Raw genomic sequence first — 23,929 nt, 5'->3', positions numbered from 1 at the left:
GTGTTAGCAAGCCCTTACTTATCAGTAATTACTTTAATTCTCCAATCAAAAGGCACAGAGTCGCTAAAAAGGATTTAAAAACAAGTTGCAACTGGTCATTTCTTATCCAATCACCAAATATTTGTAGAATGTTTACTGTTGTGGCTTGAGAAAGGAAAGTTTTGCATACTCTGAGGGGGGCGGGGAGAGGAGGGGAGCAAGCACCTTTGACCTCTGCAAGAGAGGGCTGGACAGATTTTCCAGAATGAGCCAGGCAAGGTGGGTGGTGTCTAGTCAAGAGAAGGATATCTCAAAAGGTCATGATTATATCGTACCCTGAAAACCATGGCAAAGCCAAGAGCAATACGTTAGGAAAACAGTGGCACAGATAAGCTGCCTGATAAAGGAAATTTTTTTTTTTAACACACCCCTGCTCTGCCACCAGGGGCTTGAGGACACCCAGACCCACTTTATTTTTATTATTTTTTTTTTTAATGTTTATTTATTTTTGAGACAGAGAGACACAGAGCATGAACGGGGGAGGGTCAGAGAGAGAGGGAGACACAGAATCTGAAGCAGGCTCCAGGCTCTGAGCTGTCAGCACAGAGCCCCATGCGGGGCTTGAACTCAGGGACCGTGAGATCATGACCTGAGCCGAAGTCGGACGCTTAACCAACTGAGCCACCCAGGCGCCCCAAGACCCACTTTAAAAACAAGTCTCCCCCCAAAAGTTAGGGTATTTGTGTTCGTGGAAAAGGAGACAGGGACCAGTTCCAAGTGGATCTCTACCTTCCACTTAAAATACCAACGCTTCTTGAGCAGCTTTCACAGATTTTCCACCCAGGAAGGCCAAGGAGTTGGGGACGAGTGGGGGGAGGACGATATTGAGAAATAAGAAGGGCAGGGACCCTGAACTGGAACACTAAACACTTGTTTCCCCCTGCAGCCTTTCCAAAAGTCCTGAAGCCTCAGCCCATGGGGTCTGTCCCAGGGACTCCGTTACTCGCCCCCCCCCCCCCACCCCGCCCCTAAGTTCTGCAAACTCTGATGAACAGAATAGGTCAGGGGCTCAGGACGTCTGGGGTGGGGGTCTTAGGTCGTATTTTTTCAAGTGGCCTGGCCAAGGCATGTTCACCAGGCTAGGAAGGCCCTCCGAGGTCACACCCTGGGCGAAACCCGGGTAGCCTTTTCTTCTTCCGCCTTTTTTGGCTCCCGATGCTGGTTCCTCCTTCACTCTCTGGGAACTCCGGAGAAAGAGGAAAAGTGGGGACGGAGGAGTCTTAGGGCTGCCCACCTCGGCAGGCCTTGCCTTGGCGTCTGCAGAAGCCCTGTGCTCCGCGCCCCAGCTTCTAGGCCGCACAGGCCTGTCCAGGGCCGTGCCAGGTGGCGCCGGCAGCCGCCCAAACCACGAACGGGGCCTGACTGCCACCTGGTCGGGTTCTTACTCTCAGTTTCACTTCTTTGTGTTTCTATTCGCTGCGACGAGTTTTGAAATAGACAAAGAGGAAGAACGGAGCCGCGCAAGCCTGTAAACAGGAAGCCAAAGCGGTTCACTGGCTCCTTGCCACACTCAGCTGGGCCGCTCGACCTGCTGTTTGGGGTCCTGGTGGACAACTGTGGGGACGCCTTTACCCTTGTCCTGAGTGGGGACGGAGCTCCTCCCAAGGCCCCTGCCATGCCCTGCTGGGCCACTCACTGCAGGGGAAAAGTCTGCTCCGGACTCTACATCGTGGGCGTGGCCTGGCCTAGCAAAGATGGCGACAGGGCTCTGCCTCTTTGGGTTAAGTCTGTCTCCATCACCCTCTCTTGGATTTTCTTGGGGGGGGGGGGATTAGATTTCAAAGCCGACGATGGTCCACAGTGAGATTTGTCCAGTTGGAGCAGCAATGACACGTGTTTCTATTAAAACAAGACAGTAACTGAGGAAATCGGTCTTAGTTTCAACATTTTTCCCCTCCGTGGACTGTTTTAATTTCTGATACATTTTAGAAGTTTCAGCAGGTGATGATAATAACAAAGCACTTGACTGTGAAAGGCAGAATTTCTTAAGAAACTAAATATGCTTATCTTAGGATCCAGACCTCGGCATTTCACAAATGAGTTTCATTCTCTGGGCATTTCACAAATGAGTTGAAAATGGAGTTGAAAACTGATGTCCACGAAATACCTGCCCAAGCTTGTTTGTAGCAGCTTGTTTGTCTGTCTGTCCCACAGCCACCATGTCTGTCAGTAGATGGATGGATAAGCAGTGTGGAACATCCAAACAATGGCATATTATCTAGGGACTTAAATAAAGAGTGGGGGGGGGGGCAGTCCTTAGGTCAAGAAAAGACCTAAAAGAAACTGTAATGCATGTTGCTAAGTGAAAGAAGACGATCTGACAAGTCTACATACTATAAAACCCCAACAATTTGGCATCCTGGAAAAGGCAGAACTATGGAGACAGTGAAAAGATCTGTGATTCACAAGGCTGAGGGGTAAGAGAAGGGAGGGATAAAGAGGCAGAACCCATGGGATTTTCAGGGCAGTGAAACTATTCTGATACTGTAATGCTGGACATGTTCTTATAGATTTGTCAAAACACAGAGAATATATAAATAGAGACAGCCTTAATGGAAAGTATGGATTTTTTTGGCAACAAATGCACCACGCTAATGCAAGATGTCAGTAAGAGGGGAAAATGAGAAGGGAGGGGAAAGTTGGCATATGGGAACTTATTTTCATCTGTTACTATGTGGACGTAGGTTGGTAAGTGGACATACCCTGACCTCTAAAACTCCGACCTTCTCCTATGACCGGCTCCCTGGAGATATCACCCCATTGTTGAAAGGTAAACTGAAACATATTTAAAATGCTGAGGGTTTATTTGAACGAAAATGGATTCGACTCAGCAGCATCCAGTCTAGCAGACGGAAGGAAGCTTTGAAGAGTTTTACAAAATGAAAGACTCTACAAGATAAAAGAAGGGAGTAGCATCAAGGAAGTTGTATTAGGAAAAAAAGTTAGGTCGATCTTCACAAAGTTACCTTCCTTTAGGGGATCGCAGGGGTCTATCAGGCAAATAACCTCGCTAGCACTGATCAGGCGATTTCTGATTGCCTGGCTTAAGATGCCATTTCTGGGAAATCTGAAATTATAATTAAGTCTTTTCGGTAATGTGGAGCTTAACACAAGTGACTCCATTTGGGACCTGTTGTTTTGTTCGTAACACCACGAATGCCATTCCATAAACCTCTAATTTTTTCCACATACTCTTGAAGTAAATTTCCCTTTATGCACGTCCCAGATAGCCCAGAGGCAGGGGGGGAGTACCCATAACTGCCAACCATACCTCCTCCCTTAACTCACTTTCCTTATAGACTCCTCACCCGGTGAGAAAGTCACTTCCCACGTCTGTCTCCATCACCTTCAAAACCATTCAGTTGCTCTTTCCCTCTTTCCCCATTGCCAGGCTCAGAAAGAAGTGTAGTTTTAAAGAGAAAAACTTCTTGGGCTTTAAAGAAGTCTGAAACTGACTCTGAAATCTTTGTTAGGTAAGTAATCTGCATCCCTCCTTGTACCTGAGTTTAGCATAGCTGTATACCGAAGTAAGAAAGTTAAAGCTACCTGCCAAGTGCCTAAATCCACATTATTTAGTTTGATGCACCAATAACTGTGTTGTTGACTGTGCAGATGAGGGCTACACCCTGCGATAAAGTTTAGTGCTTCCTGTGCAAAACTGCAAAGAAGCCTTTGCAGATTAAAAATCCGATATGCACAATAATGACTTTCCTCCCTACTTCACAAATTACTTAAAAGATAACAATAACACCCTTTTCCATGACTTTTTTTGAATGATCAAAGGACGTTATATATACTTTTATGAATAATTTGTGTGTGTGTGTGTGTGTGTGTTTATTTTTGTAGAGACTGTAACTTAGCATAGGCAACATATATTAGGCCAACAGAGGAGTGAACCTACCACCAGCCAGAAACTTTCTTTTTTTTTTTTTTTTTTTTTTAACGTTTATTCATTTTTGAGAGACAGATCATGAGCGGGGAAGGGGCAGAGAGAGAGGGAGACACAGAATTCGAAGCAGGTTCCGGGCTCCGAGCCGTCAGCACAGAGCCTGATGCGGGGCTCGAACCCACAAACTGTGAGATCATGACCTGAGCTGAAGTCGGACGTTCAACCAACCGAGCCACCCAGGCGCCCCCCAGAAACTTTCTTAAACCCATTACACATGTGGTCTCAGTCTCCACAAAGCACCCTTATCTCCCGATTGTACTGGTTGTACTAAGAAATCTCCTCATCGTACTAAGAAATAGGTCTGAAAAGATTACTATATCTTGTCCAAGGCAACAAAATAAGTAAACAGGAAAGGGAGAGCGTGAATCTTCACAATTTGATTCTAGGGTTTATACAAACTGACAGTTGAAAGACCTAGTATGTTGTAACTACTAAGTGAAACCTAAGTCAGGCACAGTTCTGTGGGTCTGAACCACAACTAGGCTTAATCCTTTACACTCTACTAAGGTACATTCAAGCTAAAAGTATGAATGAATGATCCCTATGACAACAAAATGACTAGAATAAAGTACCAAATAAGTGAGTACCATTTTCACCTATTAAGCTGGCAAATATTAGAGAAATGAAAGGAAAGTTCTTGGGGATGTTAAGAATGAGAAGTGGCACTGTTATGCTTAATCAGCATGGAATTTAATTGACACAACCTTTCTAGAAAACAATTGGCAAGAGATCGAGGATCTTAAAATTTTTGAGACCTTAAAGACCCAAAGATAAACAGTGTGGACAAAAATCCATCTCTCCTCATTTGTATGACAGTGTACATTTTGTTTATGGGAAGCTTGTCTCCTTAATTTCTCAGATCTGTATACCTAGAGAAACTGTACTTAAAGAACTATGTCCATGGGGCGCCTGGGTGGCTCAGTCGGTTAAGCGCCGACTTCAGCTCAGGTCACGATCTTGCGGTCTGTGAGTTTGAGCCCCGCATCGGGCTCTGGGCTGATGGCTCATAGCCTGGAGCCTGCTTCCGGTTCTGTGTCTCCCTCTCTCTCTGCCCCTCCCCCATTCATGCTCTGTCTCTCTCTGTCTCAAAAATAAATAAACGTTAAAAAAAAAAAAGAAAAAAAAAAAGAACTATGTCCAAAGAAACATCCACCTAAGAACCTGATTTATCTGATAAGATTCCACACTAGGAGCTGATATTTTAGTGGGATTAGATGTTTGGGGCTCTTGGGAGGGTGAATGTATTTTGCACGTAGGAGCATGGGCTGGACCTGGTAACTAACTTCTAATGCACAGAATACAACAAAATGATGGAATGTCACTTTTGACATTAGGCTACAAAAAACTGAATTCTGTGTGCCATAAACTTTCTTCCTCTTTATTCCTAGGACCCTATGGAGAGATCCACATGTCAAACAACTGATATCTACAGCCAAAAGGCATTGAAGATCGGAAGCCAGCTAGCAGCCATGTGAATGAGGTTGGAAACAGAACGTCCTCCAGTTGAACCTTGACATGCCTGTCGCCCTGTCCAACATCTTGGGAAACTCTCAGGCAGAGCATCTCACTGAGGGACACTCAGGTTCTTGATCTAGAAAGACTGCAATATAATAAATGTTTGTTGTTTTAAGAGGCTAAATTTTGGAGGTGATTTGTTAAACAACAACGAAACCAAAAAACCCATCAAAGAGGAGTCAAGAAATAGAAAATGTGAAGTGGGTTAGGAGAGGATTAAATGTAGGTTATGGACTGCCAAAGTTTCCAAATTCGAATAGTATTATTATTAATACTTAAAATACTTTTCTCATAAATGAGACATTAAGTGTTAAAGAAATCACTTGGGTATGTCCACTATATCTCAATGAAATAACTAGTTGGAATAAAATAAAAGAATTCACTCAGGGTTCTGGAGGTGAAGACCATTTGAATACCATCAGAAAATGGTGGGGGGTGGTTGAAAAGTTTGGAAAATGAGCTGATTTTAAGAGCTCTCCATAGGTATTTAGAGACAAACAATGGATTTTTTTCCCTATCAGTTGTTTCAAAATGGTATCATATTTATTTATATGTTTTTTCCTTCTCTATTCCACACAAATTCTGCTTGCATTGTTCTTAATGTGTGTCTATATGATTTCCCTCTTTACTAAAATCTTTTGATGGTTTCATACCATCCCTGGTATAAAATTGGAAATTTCCAGATCGTCTATATTATTATACCCATCCCTTCCAAAACTATCTTTGAACAAATCTTTTCAAGCCAAGCTACCCCATACAACATGAACAATGTCCAGAAAGAAGTTCCAGGGGATCCATGCATAGACACCCTCTTCACCTGTTTTATTGCTGTCCCCACTAAAATTAGCATAGAAAAGCAGGTGAACACTTTGTATGAGAATCCATGTTTCGGGAGAAATTAGGTAATTGCATAGAAATACTTTTTCATACTTGAAGAAATTATGGACAACTCAGACTGGAAATAGAACTCCTCTAACAGGTAAAATGGAAAGGGTAAAGACATAACAGAGAGATGAAACATGAGCTGGAGGCAGTCAGCACAGAAAAGGGAGGTGAAAATACCTCTGATATTTTTATCAGAAAGATAAGAATGCCTTCTGATATCTCATAAAGGGAAACTACGTTAGAGATATCATGATGTCAAAGTGACTCTGTGAACCAAGTCAAAGCAATGAGAAAATGGTTGTTAAGAAAGAGTAAGCAGTTCTGACATGCATAGAATCGGTGTTCCTGAAGACCAGCCCACAATGGAAAACGGCTAAGCATTAATAGAAGAAAACTTCATTGAAATAAGAAGACAACTAAATCCGAGCATTGAATAAATAAATAAAGCAGTCTGGGTAAAGTTTCTTATTTTTCGGTACAAAGAAAAATCTGTTGTTTATAATGCAGAATGTGAACCCCACCCTAGACTTTGCCGCAGGCCCATCAATGGCGGGAAATAGAAGAATAATGTCTACACTGTCTGAGAAAAACAGCAAAAGAGGCAAGTGCTTATATCCATTGAGTTGTCATGCAAATTAAAACCAAAACTTAACATTAAGAACTTATTGAATATGATAAATATAACATATATCGTTCTAAAAATAAACAACTTGATGAATAAGCCCAGCCAACTAACGGATGATTAAAACTAAGGATCTCAGAAAGGATAAAGACGTCGTATGAAATGACTGGAAATGCAAATTGTTCACTGGGGTTAATGACTGTATTTAATATGAAGTTTAAAGTAGGTGCTGTATAACGAATATCAACACTATGTATGATGAAGTAAGAACTAAGGCTGAGCTACAATTGAAATTATCGTGACCTAAATATATATAGATGATAGATAGATAGATAGATAGATAATATATATTGTAAATGTGGCTAAATTCTTCTTCTGGCAAAGGTAGAAATTCGTGGGATAGACGTTTGGTCAGCCAACAAATATGAAATTAAGAAAATCAATTTAAATCATAAAAGTTACAGAGCAACATCATAGCAGCGTAAGACATTCCTCATTTGCCCTCTCTCAACATCTAAAATTGGGCATCTATCCAGGAACGAAAGTGCTTCCGTGGGGGCCTGTGTTACCTAGCACCACATGCCAAGGGATTTAGGAGAAGCCTTACTCACCTGTGAACAGGATAATAGGCAGATAGACCCCAGTGGAACCAGCAGGATCCTGTGAACCAGATCCAATCCCTTTTGGTCGTGGTGCCTGGAAAACACAGACTTGGGCAGACATTTACAGACAAGAGTGCCTTCGTGAAAGTTCAGGTTTATGGAGGAAAAGTTCCAGTGCGAAAAAACAAAAAACAACCCAGAAGAGTTTGGATGCCTTGGAGTGGGTGGGAGGAACTTTGCAAGCATTATTCCTCCCAGAAGGTGGCACACTTTAGAGAAAAAAAAGAAAGCTGGTATTCCTCCCATGAGAAAAAAAGGAAGACCAAGTGAGCGCCTGGCTTACCCAATTTATGCAGGACACTGCTAGAGAAGGCCTTCTCTCCCACACAACCCAGAGCATAAACGTACGAATTCTGTGAGTCCGAGAAGGGAGATTGGGAGAGAGGGAGATGAGAATATCAGAGACACTGATCTTAAAGTGACACTGATCTTGCCAATTGCCTTCGAGGCTCCAGCAGGACATCTGGCCAAGAGCTGGGAAAACCTCACCTGGGCACTCCCCGAGCTGGCCCTAAGTACCAAACTCACACTTCATCCCACTCCGTGACTGGCATTGTGTGTGCACTTCCCAGGGTGGAAGCAAGAGGCAGCTAAATAGACAAAGAGAGGATGTGCAGAAAACAAGCCAGAGTTTGACGCAAGGGAGGAAACACAAGCTTCAGCTGTAGCACCACCTTCAGGAAAAGAAAAGAAAGGTTACCAAAGCCAGCTTGCTCTGTTTGTTATAAGGTGAAAAGAAGATATACAAATTTAAGAATTTTGCCAAACTAGGAGCGCCTGGGTGGCTCAGTCCCTTAAGCCCCGGACTCTTGATTTTGGCTCAGGTCATGATCCCCATGGTTCGTGAGATTGAGCCCCGTGTTGGGCTCCATGGTGAGCATGCAGTGGGCTGGGGATTCTCTCTCTCGATCTCTCTCTGCCCCTCCCCTGCTTGTGCTCTCTCTCTCTCTCAATAAATAAACAGTTAAAAAAACAAACAAAGTGCTGAAAAAAAAAGTTGCCAACCAAGAATACACAAGCTGGCTAAACTGTCCTTTAGAAATGGAGAAATCGAGATTTTTTAGGCAAACAAAAACTAAGGCAGTTCATCACCATTAAAACTACCTCATAAAAAATGCTGAAAGGAGTTCTTCAAACTGAAAATGAAAAGATGCTAATTAGTACCATGAAAATATACTAAGTTATACAACTCACTGGTAAAGGTAAATGTGTAATCAGATTCAGAAAACTTCAATTCTGTAACATGATAGTGTGTTAATCACTTAACTACATTACAAAAGTCAAAGCAAAAGAGTATTAAAATCAATTAGAGCTACTATACTTACTTAAATACAAAATGTAAAAAGAGGCAAATTGTGACATTAAAAACAAAAAAGGAGAGCTGAAAGGGTTGAGTTTCTGTATGCAATCTAAGTTAAGTTGCTATCAGCATAAGATGGACTATTATATCTGTAAGACATTTTATTTAAGTCTCATAGTAACTACAAAGCAAAAAAAAAAAACAAAAAACAAAAAACAAACTATAGTAGATTCACAAAAAACAAAGAGAAGGAAATCAGAGCATGCTGCCATAGAAAATCACCATTTCACCAAGGTAAGCAGCAGGTGAGAAAAAAGAAGAACAAAATATTTTGGAACTACAAAATAGAAAGCAGTTAATAAGATGGCATTATGAAGTCCTAACATATCAATATTTACTTTAAAAATAAATGGATTTCATTCTCCAATTAAAAGATACAGAGTGGCTAGATGGAAAAAAAAAAAAAAAAAAGACGACCCAACAATATGCTGTACGAGATTCACTTCAGCTTCTGATAGCACAGAAATACAAGAATCCTAAAAGACTACTATGAACAATTATATGCTAGCAAGCTGGATAACAAGGAAGAAATGGATAAATTCCTTTCTACCAGAAATGAAGCACAAAAAAATAGAATGTCTGAACAGACCAATAGCAAGTAAAGAGAATATCAGGAATCAAAATCTTCCCAACACAGGAAAGCCGAAGACCAGATGATCGCACTGGTGAATTCTACCAAACATTTAAAAAAAAGTTAATACCGGGATGCCTGAGTGGCTCAGTCGGTTGCGCGTCTGACTTCAGCTCGGGTCATGATCTCACAGTCTGTGAGTTCGAGCCCCGCGTTGGGTTCTGTGCTGACATCTCGGAGCCTGCTTCCGATTCTGTGCCTCCTTCTCTCTCTGTCCCTCCCCTGCTCACACTCTGTCTCTCTCTCTCTCAAAAATAAATAAACGTTAAAAAAAAAGTAAAGAAGAATTAATACCAATCTTTCTCAAACTTTTTTTTAAAAATTGGTCAGGAGAGACTACTCCCAAATTCTCTTCACAAATCCAGCATTACCCTGATGAAAACTGACCAACATCCCTGATGAATATAGATACAAATGCTCTCAACAAAATATTAGCAAAACATGATCAACAGCACATGAAAAGGATCCCATGGCATGATCAAGTGGGATTTATTCCTGAGATGCAAGAATGGTCTAACATAAGTAAATCAATAAATGTGATACCCCACACTAATATAATAATTTTAAAAATTATATGATCATCTCAATAGAGGCAGAAAAAGCATTTGACACAATACAACATCATTCCATAAAAAGACTCAACAATTGGGCATAGAAAGAAGGTATCTCAATATAATAAAGGCCATATGCAGCAATCCCAGAGCTAGCATCATAGTCTATGGTGAAAGGTTAAAAGCTTTTCCTCTAAGATCAGAAAGAATACAAGGGTGTCATTCTCACCACTCACTCAACATAGTACCACAAGTACTGGCTAGAGCAATCAGGTAAGATAAAGAAATAAAAAGTATCCACAACAGAAAGGGAAAAGCAAAACTGTCTCTATTTGCAGATCATATGATCTTATTATATACAGAAAATCCTAAAGACTCAACCGAAAAAACTGTTGGAACTGATCAACAAATTCAGTAAAGTCATAGGATATAAAATTAACATAAAGAAATTAGTTGCATTTCTATCTACCAACAATGAAATGTGTGAAAAAGAAATCAGGAAAACAATCCCATGTATAATAACATCGAAAACATAAAGTACTTAGGAATAAATTTAACCAAAAAATAAAAGACCTGCCCAATGAAAACTACAAGACTTTAATGAAACAAATTGAAGAAGCCACAAACAAATGGAAAGATATCCCGTGTTCATGGATTGAAAGAATTAATATTGTCAAAATGTCCATAATACCCAAAGTCACCTATAAATTCTATGCAATCCCTATTAAAATTCCAAGGGGCATTTTCCAAAGAAACAGAAAAAAAAATCCTAGAATTTGTATGGCTAGCCAAATAGCCAAAGTAATCTTCAGAAAGAACAAAACTGGAGGTATCACATTTCTTATTTAAAAGTATACTGTAATGCAATAATAATCAAAATGACGTGCTACCAGCATAATATGGAGACATAGACCAATGGAACAGAATGGAGGCTCAGAAATAACCCTCCAATAATGTCTACCAATATTTGACAAGGTAGCCAAGAAGATGCAGTGGGGAAACAATATTCTGTTCAATGAATAGTATGGGGAGAAAATGGATACCCACATGCAGGAAATAAAATTAGGTAAACACTTATACCTCTCAACAGTTAACTAAAAATGGATAAAGGGCTTAAACATAAGACCCCTAACTATAAAACATCTAAAAGAAAACATAGGGAAGAATCTCCTTTACATTGGTCTTCAAAATAGTATTTTGGATATGACACCAAAAGCACGAGCAACCAAAGAGAAATCAACAAGCAAGACTACAGCAAATTAAAAAGTTCCTGTACAGGAGCACCTGGGTGGCTCAAGTCGGTTGAGCATCCAACTTCAGCTTGGATCATGATCTCATGGTTCATGGGTTCAAGCCCTGAATGGGGCTTGGTGCTATCAAAAGTTCCTATAGAGCAAAAGTAATGATCAACAAAATGAAAAGCAACCTATAGAACTACAGAAAATATTTGTAAACCATCTAGCTGATAAGGGGTTAGTATTCAAAATATATTTAAAAAAAAACTCATACAACTCAATACAAAATGAAAACAAGCAAACAAAATGGGGAGAGGATCTGGATAGAATTTTTTTTTTTTCCAAAGAAGACATACACATGGCCAACAGGTCAGTGAAAAGATATTCAATGTCACTAATCATCAGAGTAATGCAAATGAAAACTACAATAAGATATCGCCTCAGACCTGTTAGAATGGATACCGTCAAAAGGCCAAGAAATAACAAGTTTTAGTGAGGATGTGGAGAAAAGGGAACACTTGTGCCCTATTGTTGGAAATGTAAACTAATGGTTTAGCCAGTATGGAAAACAGTATGGAGGTTCCTCAAACAATTAAAGATAGAACTACCATATGATCCAGGAATCCCATTTTGAGTTATATATCCAAGGAAAAGAAATCATTATCTTTAATTTTTAATTTTTTTTTTTTACATTTATTTATTTTTAAGAGACAGAGTGAGACAGAGCGTGAGCAGGGGAGGGGCAGAGAGAGAAGCAGACACAGAATCTGAAGCAGCCTCCAGGCTCTGAACAAGTGGTCAACACAGCCTGATAAGGGGCCCGAACCCAAGAACCATGAGATCATGACCTAAGCTGAAGTCGGAAGCTCAACTGACTGAGCCACCCAGGCACCCCAAAATCATTATGTTGAAGAGATATCTGCACTCCAATGTTCACTGTAGCATTATTCACAATAGCCATGGTATAGAAACAAACTAACTGTCCATCAACAGATGAATGGGTAAAGAAATATGAAGTAGACAGATATTATAAATGATATTATATAGACAGGTAGATCTATCTATCTATCATTTATCTATCCAACTATTACCTATCTAACCATCTATCTATCTATCTATCTACCTCTCTATCCATCTATCTACCTACCTAATGGAATATATTATTCAGCCACGAAAATACGGAAATCCTACCATTTGTGACAACATGAATGAAACTTAAGGGCAGTATGCAAAGGAGTTAAGTCAAACAGTGAAAGACAAATACTGCATGATATTACTTATATGTAGAGTCTAAAAAAACTGAATTCATAGAAACAGGTAATATACTGGTGGTTGCCAGAGGCAGGAAATGTGGGTTGAGAGAAACAGGGAAGGTGGTCAAAAAGATACAAACTAACAGATACAAAATAAGTAGGTTCTGGATATATAATGCACAGCACGGTGACTACAGTTAACAATAATATACATTTGACAGTTGCTAAGGTAAAAGATTTAACCACAGAACAAAAGTTACAACCACATGAGGTGATATACGTTAACTAGATCCATCATGGTAATCATTTCAAAATAGATACATTTATGAACTCATTATGTTGGATACCTAAAGTAATACAATGTTATATACCCATTATATCTCAAGAAAAGTGGGGAGAAAAAAGACAAGATAGCTGCAGGCCCATGTTTATTGCAGCCTTATTCACAAAAGCCAAGCTATGGAAATAACCTAAATGTCCATCAATGGATGAATGGATACAGAAGATGTGGTAAGTATTTAAGATGGGATTTATTAGTCGGCCAGGAGAAAGAAGGAAATCCTGCCCCTTGCGACAGCATGGATGGACCTTATGATAAGTAAGGTAAATCACACAGAAAGACAAATACTATATGATAGCAATCCCTATGTGGAATCTAAAGAAGTCAAACTTGTAGAAACAGAGAATAGAATGGTGGTTATCAAGGGCTGGGTTTCAGGAAATTGGGTTTCAAACCTGCAGTTAGAAAATGAATTCACTATGGAGATCAAAGCACAGCATAGCACTTATAGCTAATGCTGTATTATGTAGTTTAAAGCTGTTAAGAGACTAAATCTTAAAAATTCTCACTATACAAAAGTAATAATAATCATATGATATGTCAGAAATGCTATGAGGTAATCATATTGCAATATATAAATGTATCAAATCAGCATGTTTTACGCTTTAAACTTACACAGTGTTATATGTTGATCTTATCTCAATTAAAAAAAAACTCAAATAAAAAGCTCTTTATTTCCAGATATTTAAATGTGAATTAAGTATGAAAGTCATATACCACGAAACATTCTTTAAAAATTTTTTTCAGCAATGAAAAAGGTAAAAATAAAAAATGTTTCCAGTTTGCTGGCTATAAAAAAGCAGGTGGCAGGAAGATTTGACCCATTCCTTGATTCCTGATATAAAAGTTATAAATTAGAAGAGCTTGAACAAAGTGAGGTAGCCAAGAAGATGCAATGGGGAAACAATATTCTGTTCAATGAATGGTATGGGGAAAAAATGGACACCCACATTATCATGTCCCTTAACTGTTTGAGTACAAACAGAATAACTGTTACATATCAATCTGGGTTAAATGGGTTCATTTCTTTAATATATTAAGAGCCTTAAATATTCACTAAGGAAACCTCTAGTAATTCAATATAGAAATATTCAAATGACCAAAACAGAACATTTACCAGAAGGATCTACAAATGGCTCTAAAGCATTGAGCAGATACTCAGCTCCCTCAGAATAAAAGCAACGTAAACTTTTAACAAAATAAATAAAATAAATAGATGCAATATTACCACTAAAGACCTTAATAACATTATAAAACTTTCAAATTTCCAAAAGATGTGCAGCTATGTCCTAGGCAAACAAAAAAAAAACATAGATCATATAGCAAAAAATAATCATAAAACACATATGCACAAATACACACACAAAATAAGGAGATGAAATTATGGGTAAGCTGTTACATCAACAAAAATAAATGGGATAAAGCATCCGTTGAAGTCGCTGCTTGTATAAAACAAAAATTGCTGATTATGAAATGCATGTAAGCAAAATGACTAATGATATTGAAAATAAAAATATGGCCAATACCTGTTTGGGATTTATAGTAAAAAAATTAAATAAATTAGTGATTCAATAAAATAATGCCTCGCATATGTAAGAAATCAACACTTTTGCACACAGTTCACTTGCGTCAAGTTAAAAACTGAACAAAATTTACAGATACCGCTAAAGCGATTTGTTTTTCCTTTTCTTTCTCCCAAAGTTACCATCTAAACTGAGGTTGGTGCAGATAATTTGCAGGCATGTTTTTTATGCATTTACCATAAATATTTATTAATAAATAACACAGAAAACCATTTTATGTATTTTTTTACATTGCATCATGTTCAAAACCCAAGGCTCTTTTGTTTTAAGACTTTTTTTCTTCAGATAAATTCTCTTACTTTCACCACCATTTCCTATACCACAACCACCCACCCAACATCAGCTGCAAATTTACCCAACGCTTTTCTTTCTTTTTTTTTTTTTGAAAACCTAAATTGTGCTTAACATTTGCTGTTGCTAACTTTGTATTGTGTATTTGTATTTTATATTTAAATTTTACTTATATAACCCTCCAAGCAAATAACATGAAGCATAACATAGTAAATGCTTCATGAATATGGACCAAATACCAATAGAAGGATTCACATGACAAGGGGATCATATAACTTTATAAAAGAAAGAATTTGTGGGGTGCCTGGGTGGTTCAGGCAGTTAAGCATCCATCTTGATTTTGGCTCAGGTCATGATCTCATGGTTGGTGAGTTCGAGACCTGCATCCAGCTCTGCACTGACAGAACGGAGCCTGTTTGAGATTCTCTCTCTTGCTCTCCCTCTGTCCCTTCCCTGTTCTCTCTCTCTGTCTCTCTCAAAATAAATAAATATTTTTTAAAAAGACTTTGAGAATTTGGTAATCCATTTAAATTCAGAGTAATTATTGAAAGCTATGGATTTAGTGTCCTTGTGTTATCTGTAGGTTTCATGCATGTGATGATGTCTCTGGTCCTTTGTAGTCTTTGCAGTGTTCCACTCACAGAGCCCCCTGTAGAATCTCTTGTAGGGCTGGCTTATCCTTTAGTTTTTGTTTGTCTGGGAAAGTCTTATCTCTCCTTCTATTCTGAATAACAGCCTTGCTGGATAAAGGAGTCTGCATACCAGATCATAATGCTATGAAACTTGAAACCAGTCACAAGGAAAAATTTGGAAGGCCTCCAAATGCATGGAGGCTAAGGAACATCTTACTAAAGAATGAATGAGTCAACCAGGCAATTAAAGAAGAAAATTTAAAATATATGGAAGCAAATGAAATGAAAACACGACAGTCCAAACTCTGGGATGCAGCAAAGACAGTCATCAAAAGAAAATACATTGCAATCCAGGCCTAGCTCAGGAAACAAGAAAAATCCCAAATACAAAACCTAACCACACACCTAACGGAACTAGCAGCAGAACAGCAAAGAAACCGCAAAGCCTGCAGAAGAAGAGAAATAATAAAGATTAGAGCAGAAATAAACAATATAGATTAATAAAAAAAGACCATTAGAACAAATCAATGAATGTAACAGCTGGTTTTTCTTTTTGAAAAAATAAACAAAATTGATAACCCACTAGCCAGACATCTCTCAAGTCTGGGAAAAGAGAGAGAACCCAAACAGATAAAATCATGAATGACAGAGGAGAGATCACAACCAACACCACAGAAATACAAACAATGATTAGAGAATCCTATGAAAAATTATATGCCAACAAACTGGACAACCTGGAAAAAATGGACAAATTCCTACACACCTACACACTCCCAAAACTCAAATGGCAAGAAATAGAAAATTTGAACAGACCCATAAGCCATAACAGACCAAGTGAAGAAATTGAATGACGGAGCAAAAATCTCCCAACAAATAAGAGTCCCGAGCCAGATGGCTTCCCAGGGGAATCCTACCAGACATTTAAAGCAGAGTTCATACCTATCTTTCTCGAGCTCTTCCAAAAATAGAAATGGAAGGAAAGCTTCTGGGCTCATTCTATGAAACCAGCATTACCTTGATTCCCAAACCAGATAGAGACCCCATCAAAAATGAGACTTACAGGCCAATATCACTGATGAACATTGATGCAGAAATTCTCAACAAGATACTAGCAAATCGAATTCAACAGCATAATAAAAGAATTTTTCACATGATCAAGCGGGATTCATTCTTGGGCTGCAGGACTGGTTCCATATTTGCAAATCAATCAATGCGATACAACACTTTAATAGAAGAGAGGATAAGAACCATAGGATCCTGTCAATAGATGCAAAAAAAAGCATTTGACAAAACATAGAATCCTTTCTTACTAAAAAAAAAGTCGCGATAGAAGGAACATACCTTAATATCATAATAGCCATATATGAAAAGCCCACAGCTCATATCATCTTCAAATGGGAAAAACTGAGACCTTTTCCCTGAGATTAGGAACACGACAGGGATGTGCACTGTCACCACCCTTGTTTCACATAGTGTTGGAAAGTCCTAGCCTCAGCAATCAGACAACGAAATGAAATAAAACGCATCCAATTTGGCAAAGAAGAAGTCAAACTTTCACTTTCCACAGATGACATGATACTCTCCATGGAAAACCCAAAAGACTCCACCAAAAAGCTGCTAGGACCGATACATGAATTCAGCAAAGTTGAAGGATACAAAAGCAATGTACAGAAGTCAGTTGCATTTCTATACACAATTAATGAAGCAGCACAAAGAGCAATCAAGAAATCGATCCCATTTACAATTGCACCAAGAACCATGAGATACCTAGGAATAAGCCTAAGCAACAATGTAAAAGATCTATATGCTGAAAACTATAGAAAACTTATGAAAGAAATTGAAGAAGATGCAAAGAAATGGAAAAACATTCCCTGCTCATGGGTTGGAAGCACAGATAGTGTTAAAATGTCAATACTACCAAAGCAATCTACACATTCAATGCAATCCCAATCCAAATTGCACTAGCCTTCTTCTCAGAGCTAGAACAAACAATCCTAAAATTTGCATGGAATGACAAAAGACCCCAAATAGCCAAAGTTATGTTGAAAAAGAAAACCAAAGTGGGAGGCATCACAATCCTGGACTTTAGCCTCTACTACAAAGCTGTAATCACCAAGACAGTATGCTATTGGCACACGAACAGACACACAGACCAATGGAATAGAATAGAGAACCCAGAAATGGACCCACAGAGGTATGGCCAACTACTCTTTGACAAAGCAGGAGAGAGTATCCAATGGAAAAAGGACAGTCTCTTTGGCAAATGGTGTTGGGAGGTTGGGACAGCAACATGCAGAAGAATGAAACTGGACATCTTTCTTACACCACACACAAAAATAACTCAAAATGGATGAAAGACCTAACTGTGATACAGGAAACCATCAAAACCCTAGTGGAGAAAACAGGCAACAACCTGTTTGACCTCAGCCACAGCAACGTCTTACTTGACACATCTCCAAAGGCAAGGGAAGTAAAAGCAAAAATGAGCTATTGGGACCTCATCAAGATTAAAAACTTCTGCATTGCAAAAGAAACTATCAACAAAACTAAAAGGCAACCAATGAAATGGGAGATGATATTTGCAAATGAAAGATCAGATAAAGGGTTAGCATCCAAAGTATATAAAGAACTTACCAAACTCAACACCTGAAAAACAAATAACCCAGTGACAAAATGAGCAAAAGACATGAATAGACATTTTCCAAAGAAAATATCCAGGTGGCCAACAGACACATGAAAAGATGCTCAACATCACTCATCATCAAGGAAATACAAACCAAAACCACATTGAGATACCACTTCACACTGGTCAGAGTGGCTGAAATTATCAACTCAGGAAACAACAGATGTTGGCAAGGATGTGAAGAAACGGAAACCCTCTTGCACTGTTGGTGGGAATGCAAACTGGTGCAGCCACTCTGGAAAACAAGGTAGAGGTTCCTCAAAAATTCAAAAATAGAATTACCCTATGACCCAGCAAGAGCACTGCTAGGAATTTACCCAAGGGATACAGGAGTGCCAATGCATAGAGGCACATGTACCCCATTGTTTATAGCAGCACTTTCAACAACAGCCAAATCATGGAAAGAACCCAAATGTCCTTCAACTGATGAATGCATAATGAAGATGTGGTATATATATACAATGGGATACAATTTGGCTGTGAGAAAGAATGAAATCCTGCCATTTGCAACAATGTGGATGGAACTGGAGCCTATTATGGTAAGTGAAATAAGTCAGTCAGAAAAAGACAAATATCATATGTTTCCACTCATATGTGGAACCTCAGAAACTTAACAGAAGACAATGGAGGAAGGGAAGGGGAAGAAATAGTTTCAAACAGAGAAGGAAGCAAACCCATAAGAGTCTCTTAAATACAGAGAACAAACTGACTTTTTTTTTGGGCGGGGTGCAGGGGAGGGGAAAAATGGGTGATGGGCATTGAGGAGGGCACTTGTCGGGATGAGCACTGGATGTTGTATGTAAGCAATGAATCATGGGAATCTACTCCCAAAGTCAAGAGCACACTGTATACACTGTAGGTTAGCTAACCTGACAACCAATTATATTTAAATAAATAAATAAGTAAGTAAGTAAATAAATAAATAAATAAAGTGAATGGGCAGCGCCTGGGTGGCTCAGTCAGTTAAGCGTCCGACTTCGGCTCAGGTCATGATCCCACAGTTTATTGGTTCGAGCCCCACTTCGGGCTCTGTGCTGACAACTGGAGCCTGGAGCCTGCTTCAGATTTTGTGTCTCCCTCTCTCTCTCCTCCTCCCCTGCTCCTGCTCTGTCTCTCTCTCATTCTCTCTCTCAAAATTAAATAAACATTAAAAAACTAAATAAAAAAAAAAAACAACGTAAATGTTTCAGGGCACCTGAGTGGCCCTAGTCAGTTAAGCGTCTGACTTTGGCTCAGGTCATGATCTCACAGCTCTTGAGTTTGAGCCCCACATTGGTCTGTCTGGATCAGCACAGAGCCTGCTTCAAATCCTCTGTCCCCCTCTCTCTCTGCCCCTCTCTGCGCATGCACTCTCACTCTCTCAAAAATAAACAAACATTTTTTTGAAGGGTAAAATGTGTAAATGTTTCTAGGAAGATATTTGTGGTACGTATTTCCTGTGCATCAAGGCAACTGGCCTAATTTTGTTCGCAGTGGAAATTTCTGAACCTCGAACAGAAATCATTTGTGTGCAGTATCATTATTTCATTATAATGTTGAAAACATTCTCAGCATTGGCGTAACTCCTTATGAAACGAGCTATAGACAGTGCATGAACAATTTGGAAGAGTTTGTATTTTGCCTTGGGTTAATCAGTAGGTTCAGTTGGTGTTTAGATATCTTTAATTTTTGCAGGATGATCAGCTTATATTAATAATTCCAAGTTTAGTCACACACACACACACAAACCATCTACAGTCAAATATAACCATTACTCTGATTTAAAAGTGCAAAACTTATTAGGATATTTTATGAGCTGAACTATACTCCCCTCCCTGCCAAAATATCCATATATTCAAATCCTAGCCCTAGCGCCCCAGTTGTGACTGTTTGGAAAAATGGTCTTTAAAGAAATAATTAAGTTAAAATGAGGCTTTTAGGGTGAGCCTGTTTCCAATATGACTGGTGTTGTTGTCAATAGAGGAGATTAGGACATAGATGCAGAGAGGAGATCACGTGAAGAAATGGAGAAAAGACAGCCGTTTCCAACCCAAGGAGAGCGGCCTTAGAAGAAATGAACCCTGCTGACATCTTGATCTTGGACATCCAGCTGCCATAACTAAGCCTTCCGGTCTGTGGCACCTTTTTAGTGCAGCCCTAGCAACCAATATGGGCAGTGTTATGCATCTAATCCCCACTGCAAATACACAGCACAGGACAATCACAACAAGTGCATCATGCATTCATTCATCCCTTCAGTATGTACGCATGTAGTTATCCTCTGGCATTACAAAACAGTCATGGTTCAAGGGAAAATTTCAATCTAACAGACAAAACATAGATACTACCATATTGCAAATAAATTATAAATGTGCTTTGCATGCAAACTCTGCAGGCACACAGAAGAAGGCACCAAGTGTACCTGTTTTCATGGAACACTGAAGTCCTGAGACTTACACAACAACAAGAACAAAATTGCTACTTAAGCAGGGCAGCCGGACAGGAATGAGCGAGAAAGCAAAGCAAAGCGATGACAACCCACAGCCAACTGATAAGTTGTTTAGTGGTTAGCATTTATTTCTCTCAGTTCTCTGAAACCATGCCTAACGCTCTTAATATCTTAAAACATTCTCAAAAGGCAATAGGTTTAACTGTTTGAATCCGGCAGGAATCATTTTGTTCACATTTCCGTATCTGAAAAAAGCTAGTGAATGGTGCGTACAGGTCCATGTGTCATTGTTAAATGAGGGGAACGTGAGTGGGGTGATAGTGCTGCACTCTTCACTTCTCTCTCACCTTCCAATACCCCTCTGCATTCCTCCAACAATCGACCATTCTCCAATTCTCTGGGAGGGAAGGGGGAAGACACTCTACTGAAAACACCGTCCTTGCATCTTGAGGATTTTTGGATAAGGTCACCTCTGTTCCCCTGTTTCTCATTACTGAACACCAGGTCAGAAATTTTTTTTTTTTCTATTGTGATAATAACACCAAAAATTTACCTTCTTAACAGTTTTTAAGCATATGGTTCGGTAGTGTCTGTTAACTATATTTGCATTGTGAATCATTTCATCTTGCAAATCTGCAACTCCAAACCCATTAAACAAAGTACTGCCCACTGCCCCCACCCCCCCCGCCCACCTCCAGCCCCGGGTAACCAAGTGGTCTCCTTGCTGTTTCTGTGAACTTTACTACTTTAGATAATTCATATAAGTGAGCCAATACACTATTTGTCTTTTTTGACACTGGCTTATTTCACTTAACATAACATCCTTAAGATTTACCATACGGTGTTGTGCTATGTGCCAGAACGCCCTTCCTTTGCAAGGTTGCATAATATTCTATTGCATGTATATACCATATGTTGAGGTCCTTTCTTTTTTTCTTTCTTTTAATTGAAGTGTAATTAACATACAATGTTATATTCATTTCAGGAATACAACATATTGATTCAACGATTTCCTACATTACTTGGTGCTTAACCACGGTAAGTGTGGTCACCATATAACATTATTACAATATTCTTGACTATATCCCCTATGGTGTACTTTTTGTCTTCATGACTCTTTATTTTATAACTAGAAGTTTATGCCTCTTAATCCCTTTATCTATTTTACCCATTCCCCCACCCATCTTCCCTCTGGCAACCATCAATTTGTTCTGTGTTTAAGAGTGGGTTTTTTTGTGGTTGTTGTTTCTTTTGTTTTTACGAAACAAAAATGGGACATTTATTTATAACTAAAACAAAAACAAAACAAAAACAAAAAAAACCCTCCAAACACACAGAGTGAGAGATGAAATATAAACACAGCAAGTTCCACCCCACCCTTATTTCTCCAAGCCTCCATGGTCAAATAGAATCTCTGGAGAGAATATCTGGACAACAGAGTTTCAGTCAGTGCTGCCTCTAGTCTGGACTCCTGCTGCGTCTTCGGTCACCTCTCCCCTTGCCCTTGGGTGGACCTTGAACAAAACACCAGTCCACACTGGTGGCGCATAAATGCTGTCCCATAAAATGCTGGCCACTGAGTTCCTCCATAGCAACCTGGGTCTCCTTGAATGTTTCTTACTCAACTAGAATATACCCCTTCAGGTATCCTGTGTGCCTGTCCACGTTGAGGTGGATGTTTTTTTATTTCCGCACACTCTCCAAATTTGTCATGGGTGTCTTCTCCGGTGGCTTCCTCCTGGACTCCAGTGACAAATAGAATTCAGCTTTCAATAGAGTGCTGTGGTCCAGGTTCATGGCCATCCTGTTCCACACTGTCATAATCCTCCCACGTCCGTGCTCGAGACCCTTCTTTGAAGCCAAAGCCATGTCCCTTCCATTTCTTCACCTTTTCTTTCAGTTTGTGAATGCTTTCCTCACTGTCCTCATCCGTGGCGAAATCCTCACTCCTGGCCTCATAGGACCCAGTTCTTGAACAGTGTTTTTTTATTCATTTATTTTTTTGTTTTGTTTTTTAGGGCCCACATATGGGTGAAATCAGGTAGTATTTGTCTTTCTCTGACTGACTCATTTCACTTAGCATAATACCCTCCAGCCCTCCAGGACCATCCATGTTGTTGAAAACAGCAAGCCCTCATTCTTTCTTATGGCTAATTAATATCTTTATCCATTCATCTATCTATGGCTACTTCTTGGGTTGCTTCCATATCTTGGGTCTTGTAAATGATGCTGCTATAAATGTAGGAAGGCATGTATCTTTTCAAATTAGTGCTTCTGTTTTCTTTGGGTAAATACCCAGTAGTAGGATTACTGGATCGTATGGTATTTCTGTTTTTAATTTTTTGAGGAACCTCCATAAAAAACCCAGTTTCCCACAGTGGCTGCACCAATTTACCTTCCCACCCATCTCACATGAGGTTTTGCTTTTTTTTTCCCCTCTACATCCTCACCAACACTTGCTATTTCTTATCTTTTTGATTCTAACCATTCAAGGTGTCAATGTATCATATTTTCTTTATCCATTCATCTCTCAATGACTCTATGGGTTGCTTCCAACTCTTGGTTATTGTGAGTAGGGTTGTTCTGAACATGATTATGCAAATATCTCTTTGGGCCTCTGCTTTCAATTTTTTTGAATGTATCCCCAGAAGTGGGGTTAAGATGTCATATGGTAGTTTCACTTAAAAATTTTAAGGAAGGTGTGATGCAAGCAAAAACACCCTTCGGACAAGCATAGGACCTGACGTGTCTGACAAGATGCAGGGAAGAAAAAGACAGCTGAAGGGGAAATAGATCGTGAGGTGAGGAGTCAACATGGTAGAAAAATAGGGGGACCCGAAGTTTCCTCATCCCTCAAACACAGCAGTATAGAGGCCAGAAGACTTGGAATTCTGGGCATCCAGGCTACAGAGTGACAGAAACATCTCCAGGGGCCCACGGGAACACCTTGGCGGTCCATAGGTGCATGATTGCAAGTTGGGAAAAATAAAATGGGTGGTGTAGGCACAGAGAGGAGGGATCCCCTTCTGTGGAGAGACACAAGGAAGAGAAAAAAAGGCTGTGGAAGTGTAGGATTGTATTTGGACAAGAGAAAAATCATGGAACAGGGAACGGAAAAAAAGAGAGAGAGAGAGAGAGAGAGAGAGAGAGAGAACCAATTTCTAACATGATCCAGGGTTGCAGGACTTTCTCCGAACTGGGGCCTGCCATCCTGTACGCGTGCCTATGGGAGAAGAAGGACCAGCTCTGGGATCTGTAGTGAGCTCAGAG

The 23,929-nt window shown here is 39.6% G+C and overlaps 1 pseudogene; it reads right to left on the bottom strand.

The window, feature by feature from the left end:
- Positions 1-22,105: 22,105 nt before the first annotated feature.
- Positions 22,106-23,626, bottom strand: LOC125919803 (RNA-binding protein 8A-like; annotated as a pseudogene).
- Positions 23,627-23,929: the final 303 nt, after the last annotated feature.

This window comes from Panthera uncia, chromosome B4, assembly GCF_023721935.1.
Source record: "Panthera uncia isolate 11264 chromosome B4, Puncia_PCG_1.0, whole genome shotgun sequence".
In the NCBI taxonomy this organism is placed as follows: Eukaryota; Metazoa; Chordata; class Mammalia; order Carnivora; family Felidae; genus Panthera; species Panthera uncia.
The sequence above is the reverse complement of the archived record's forward strand: the minus strand, read 5'-3'. Positions and strand labels throughout refer to the sequence as shown.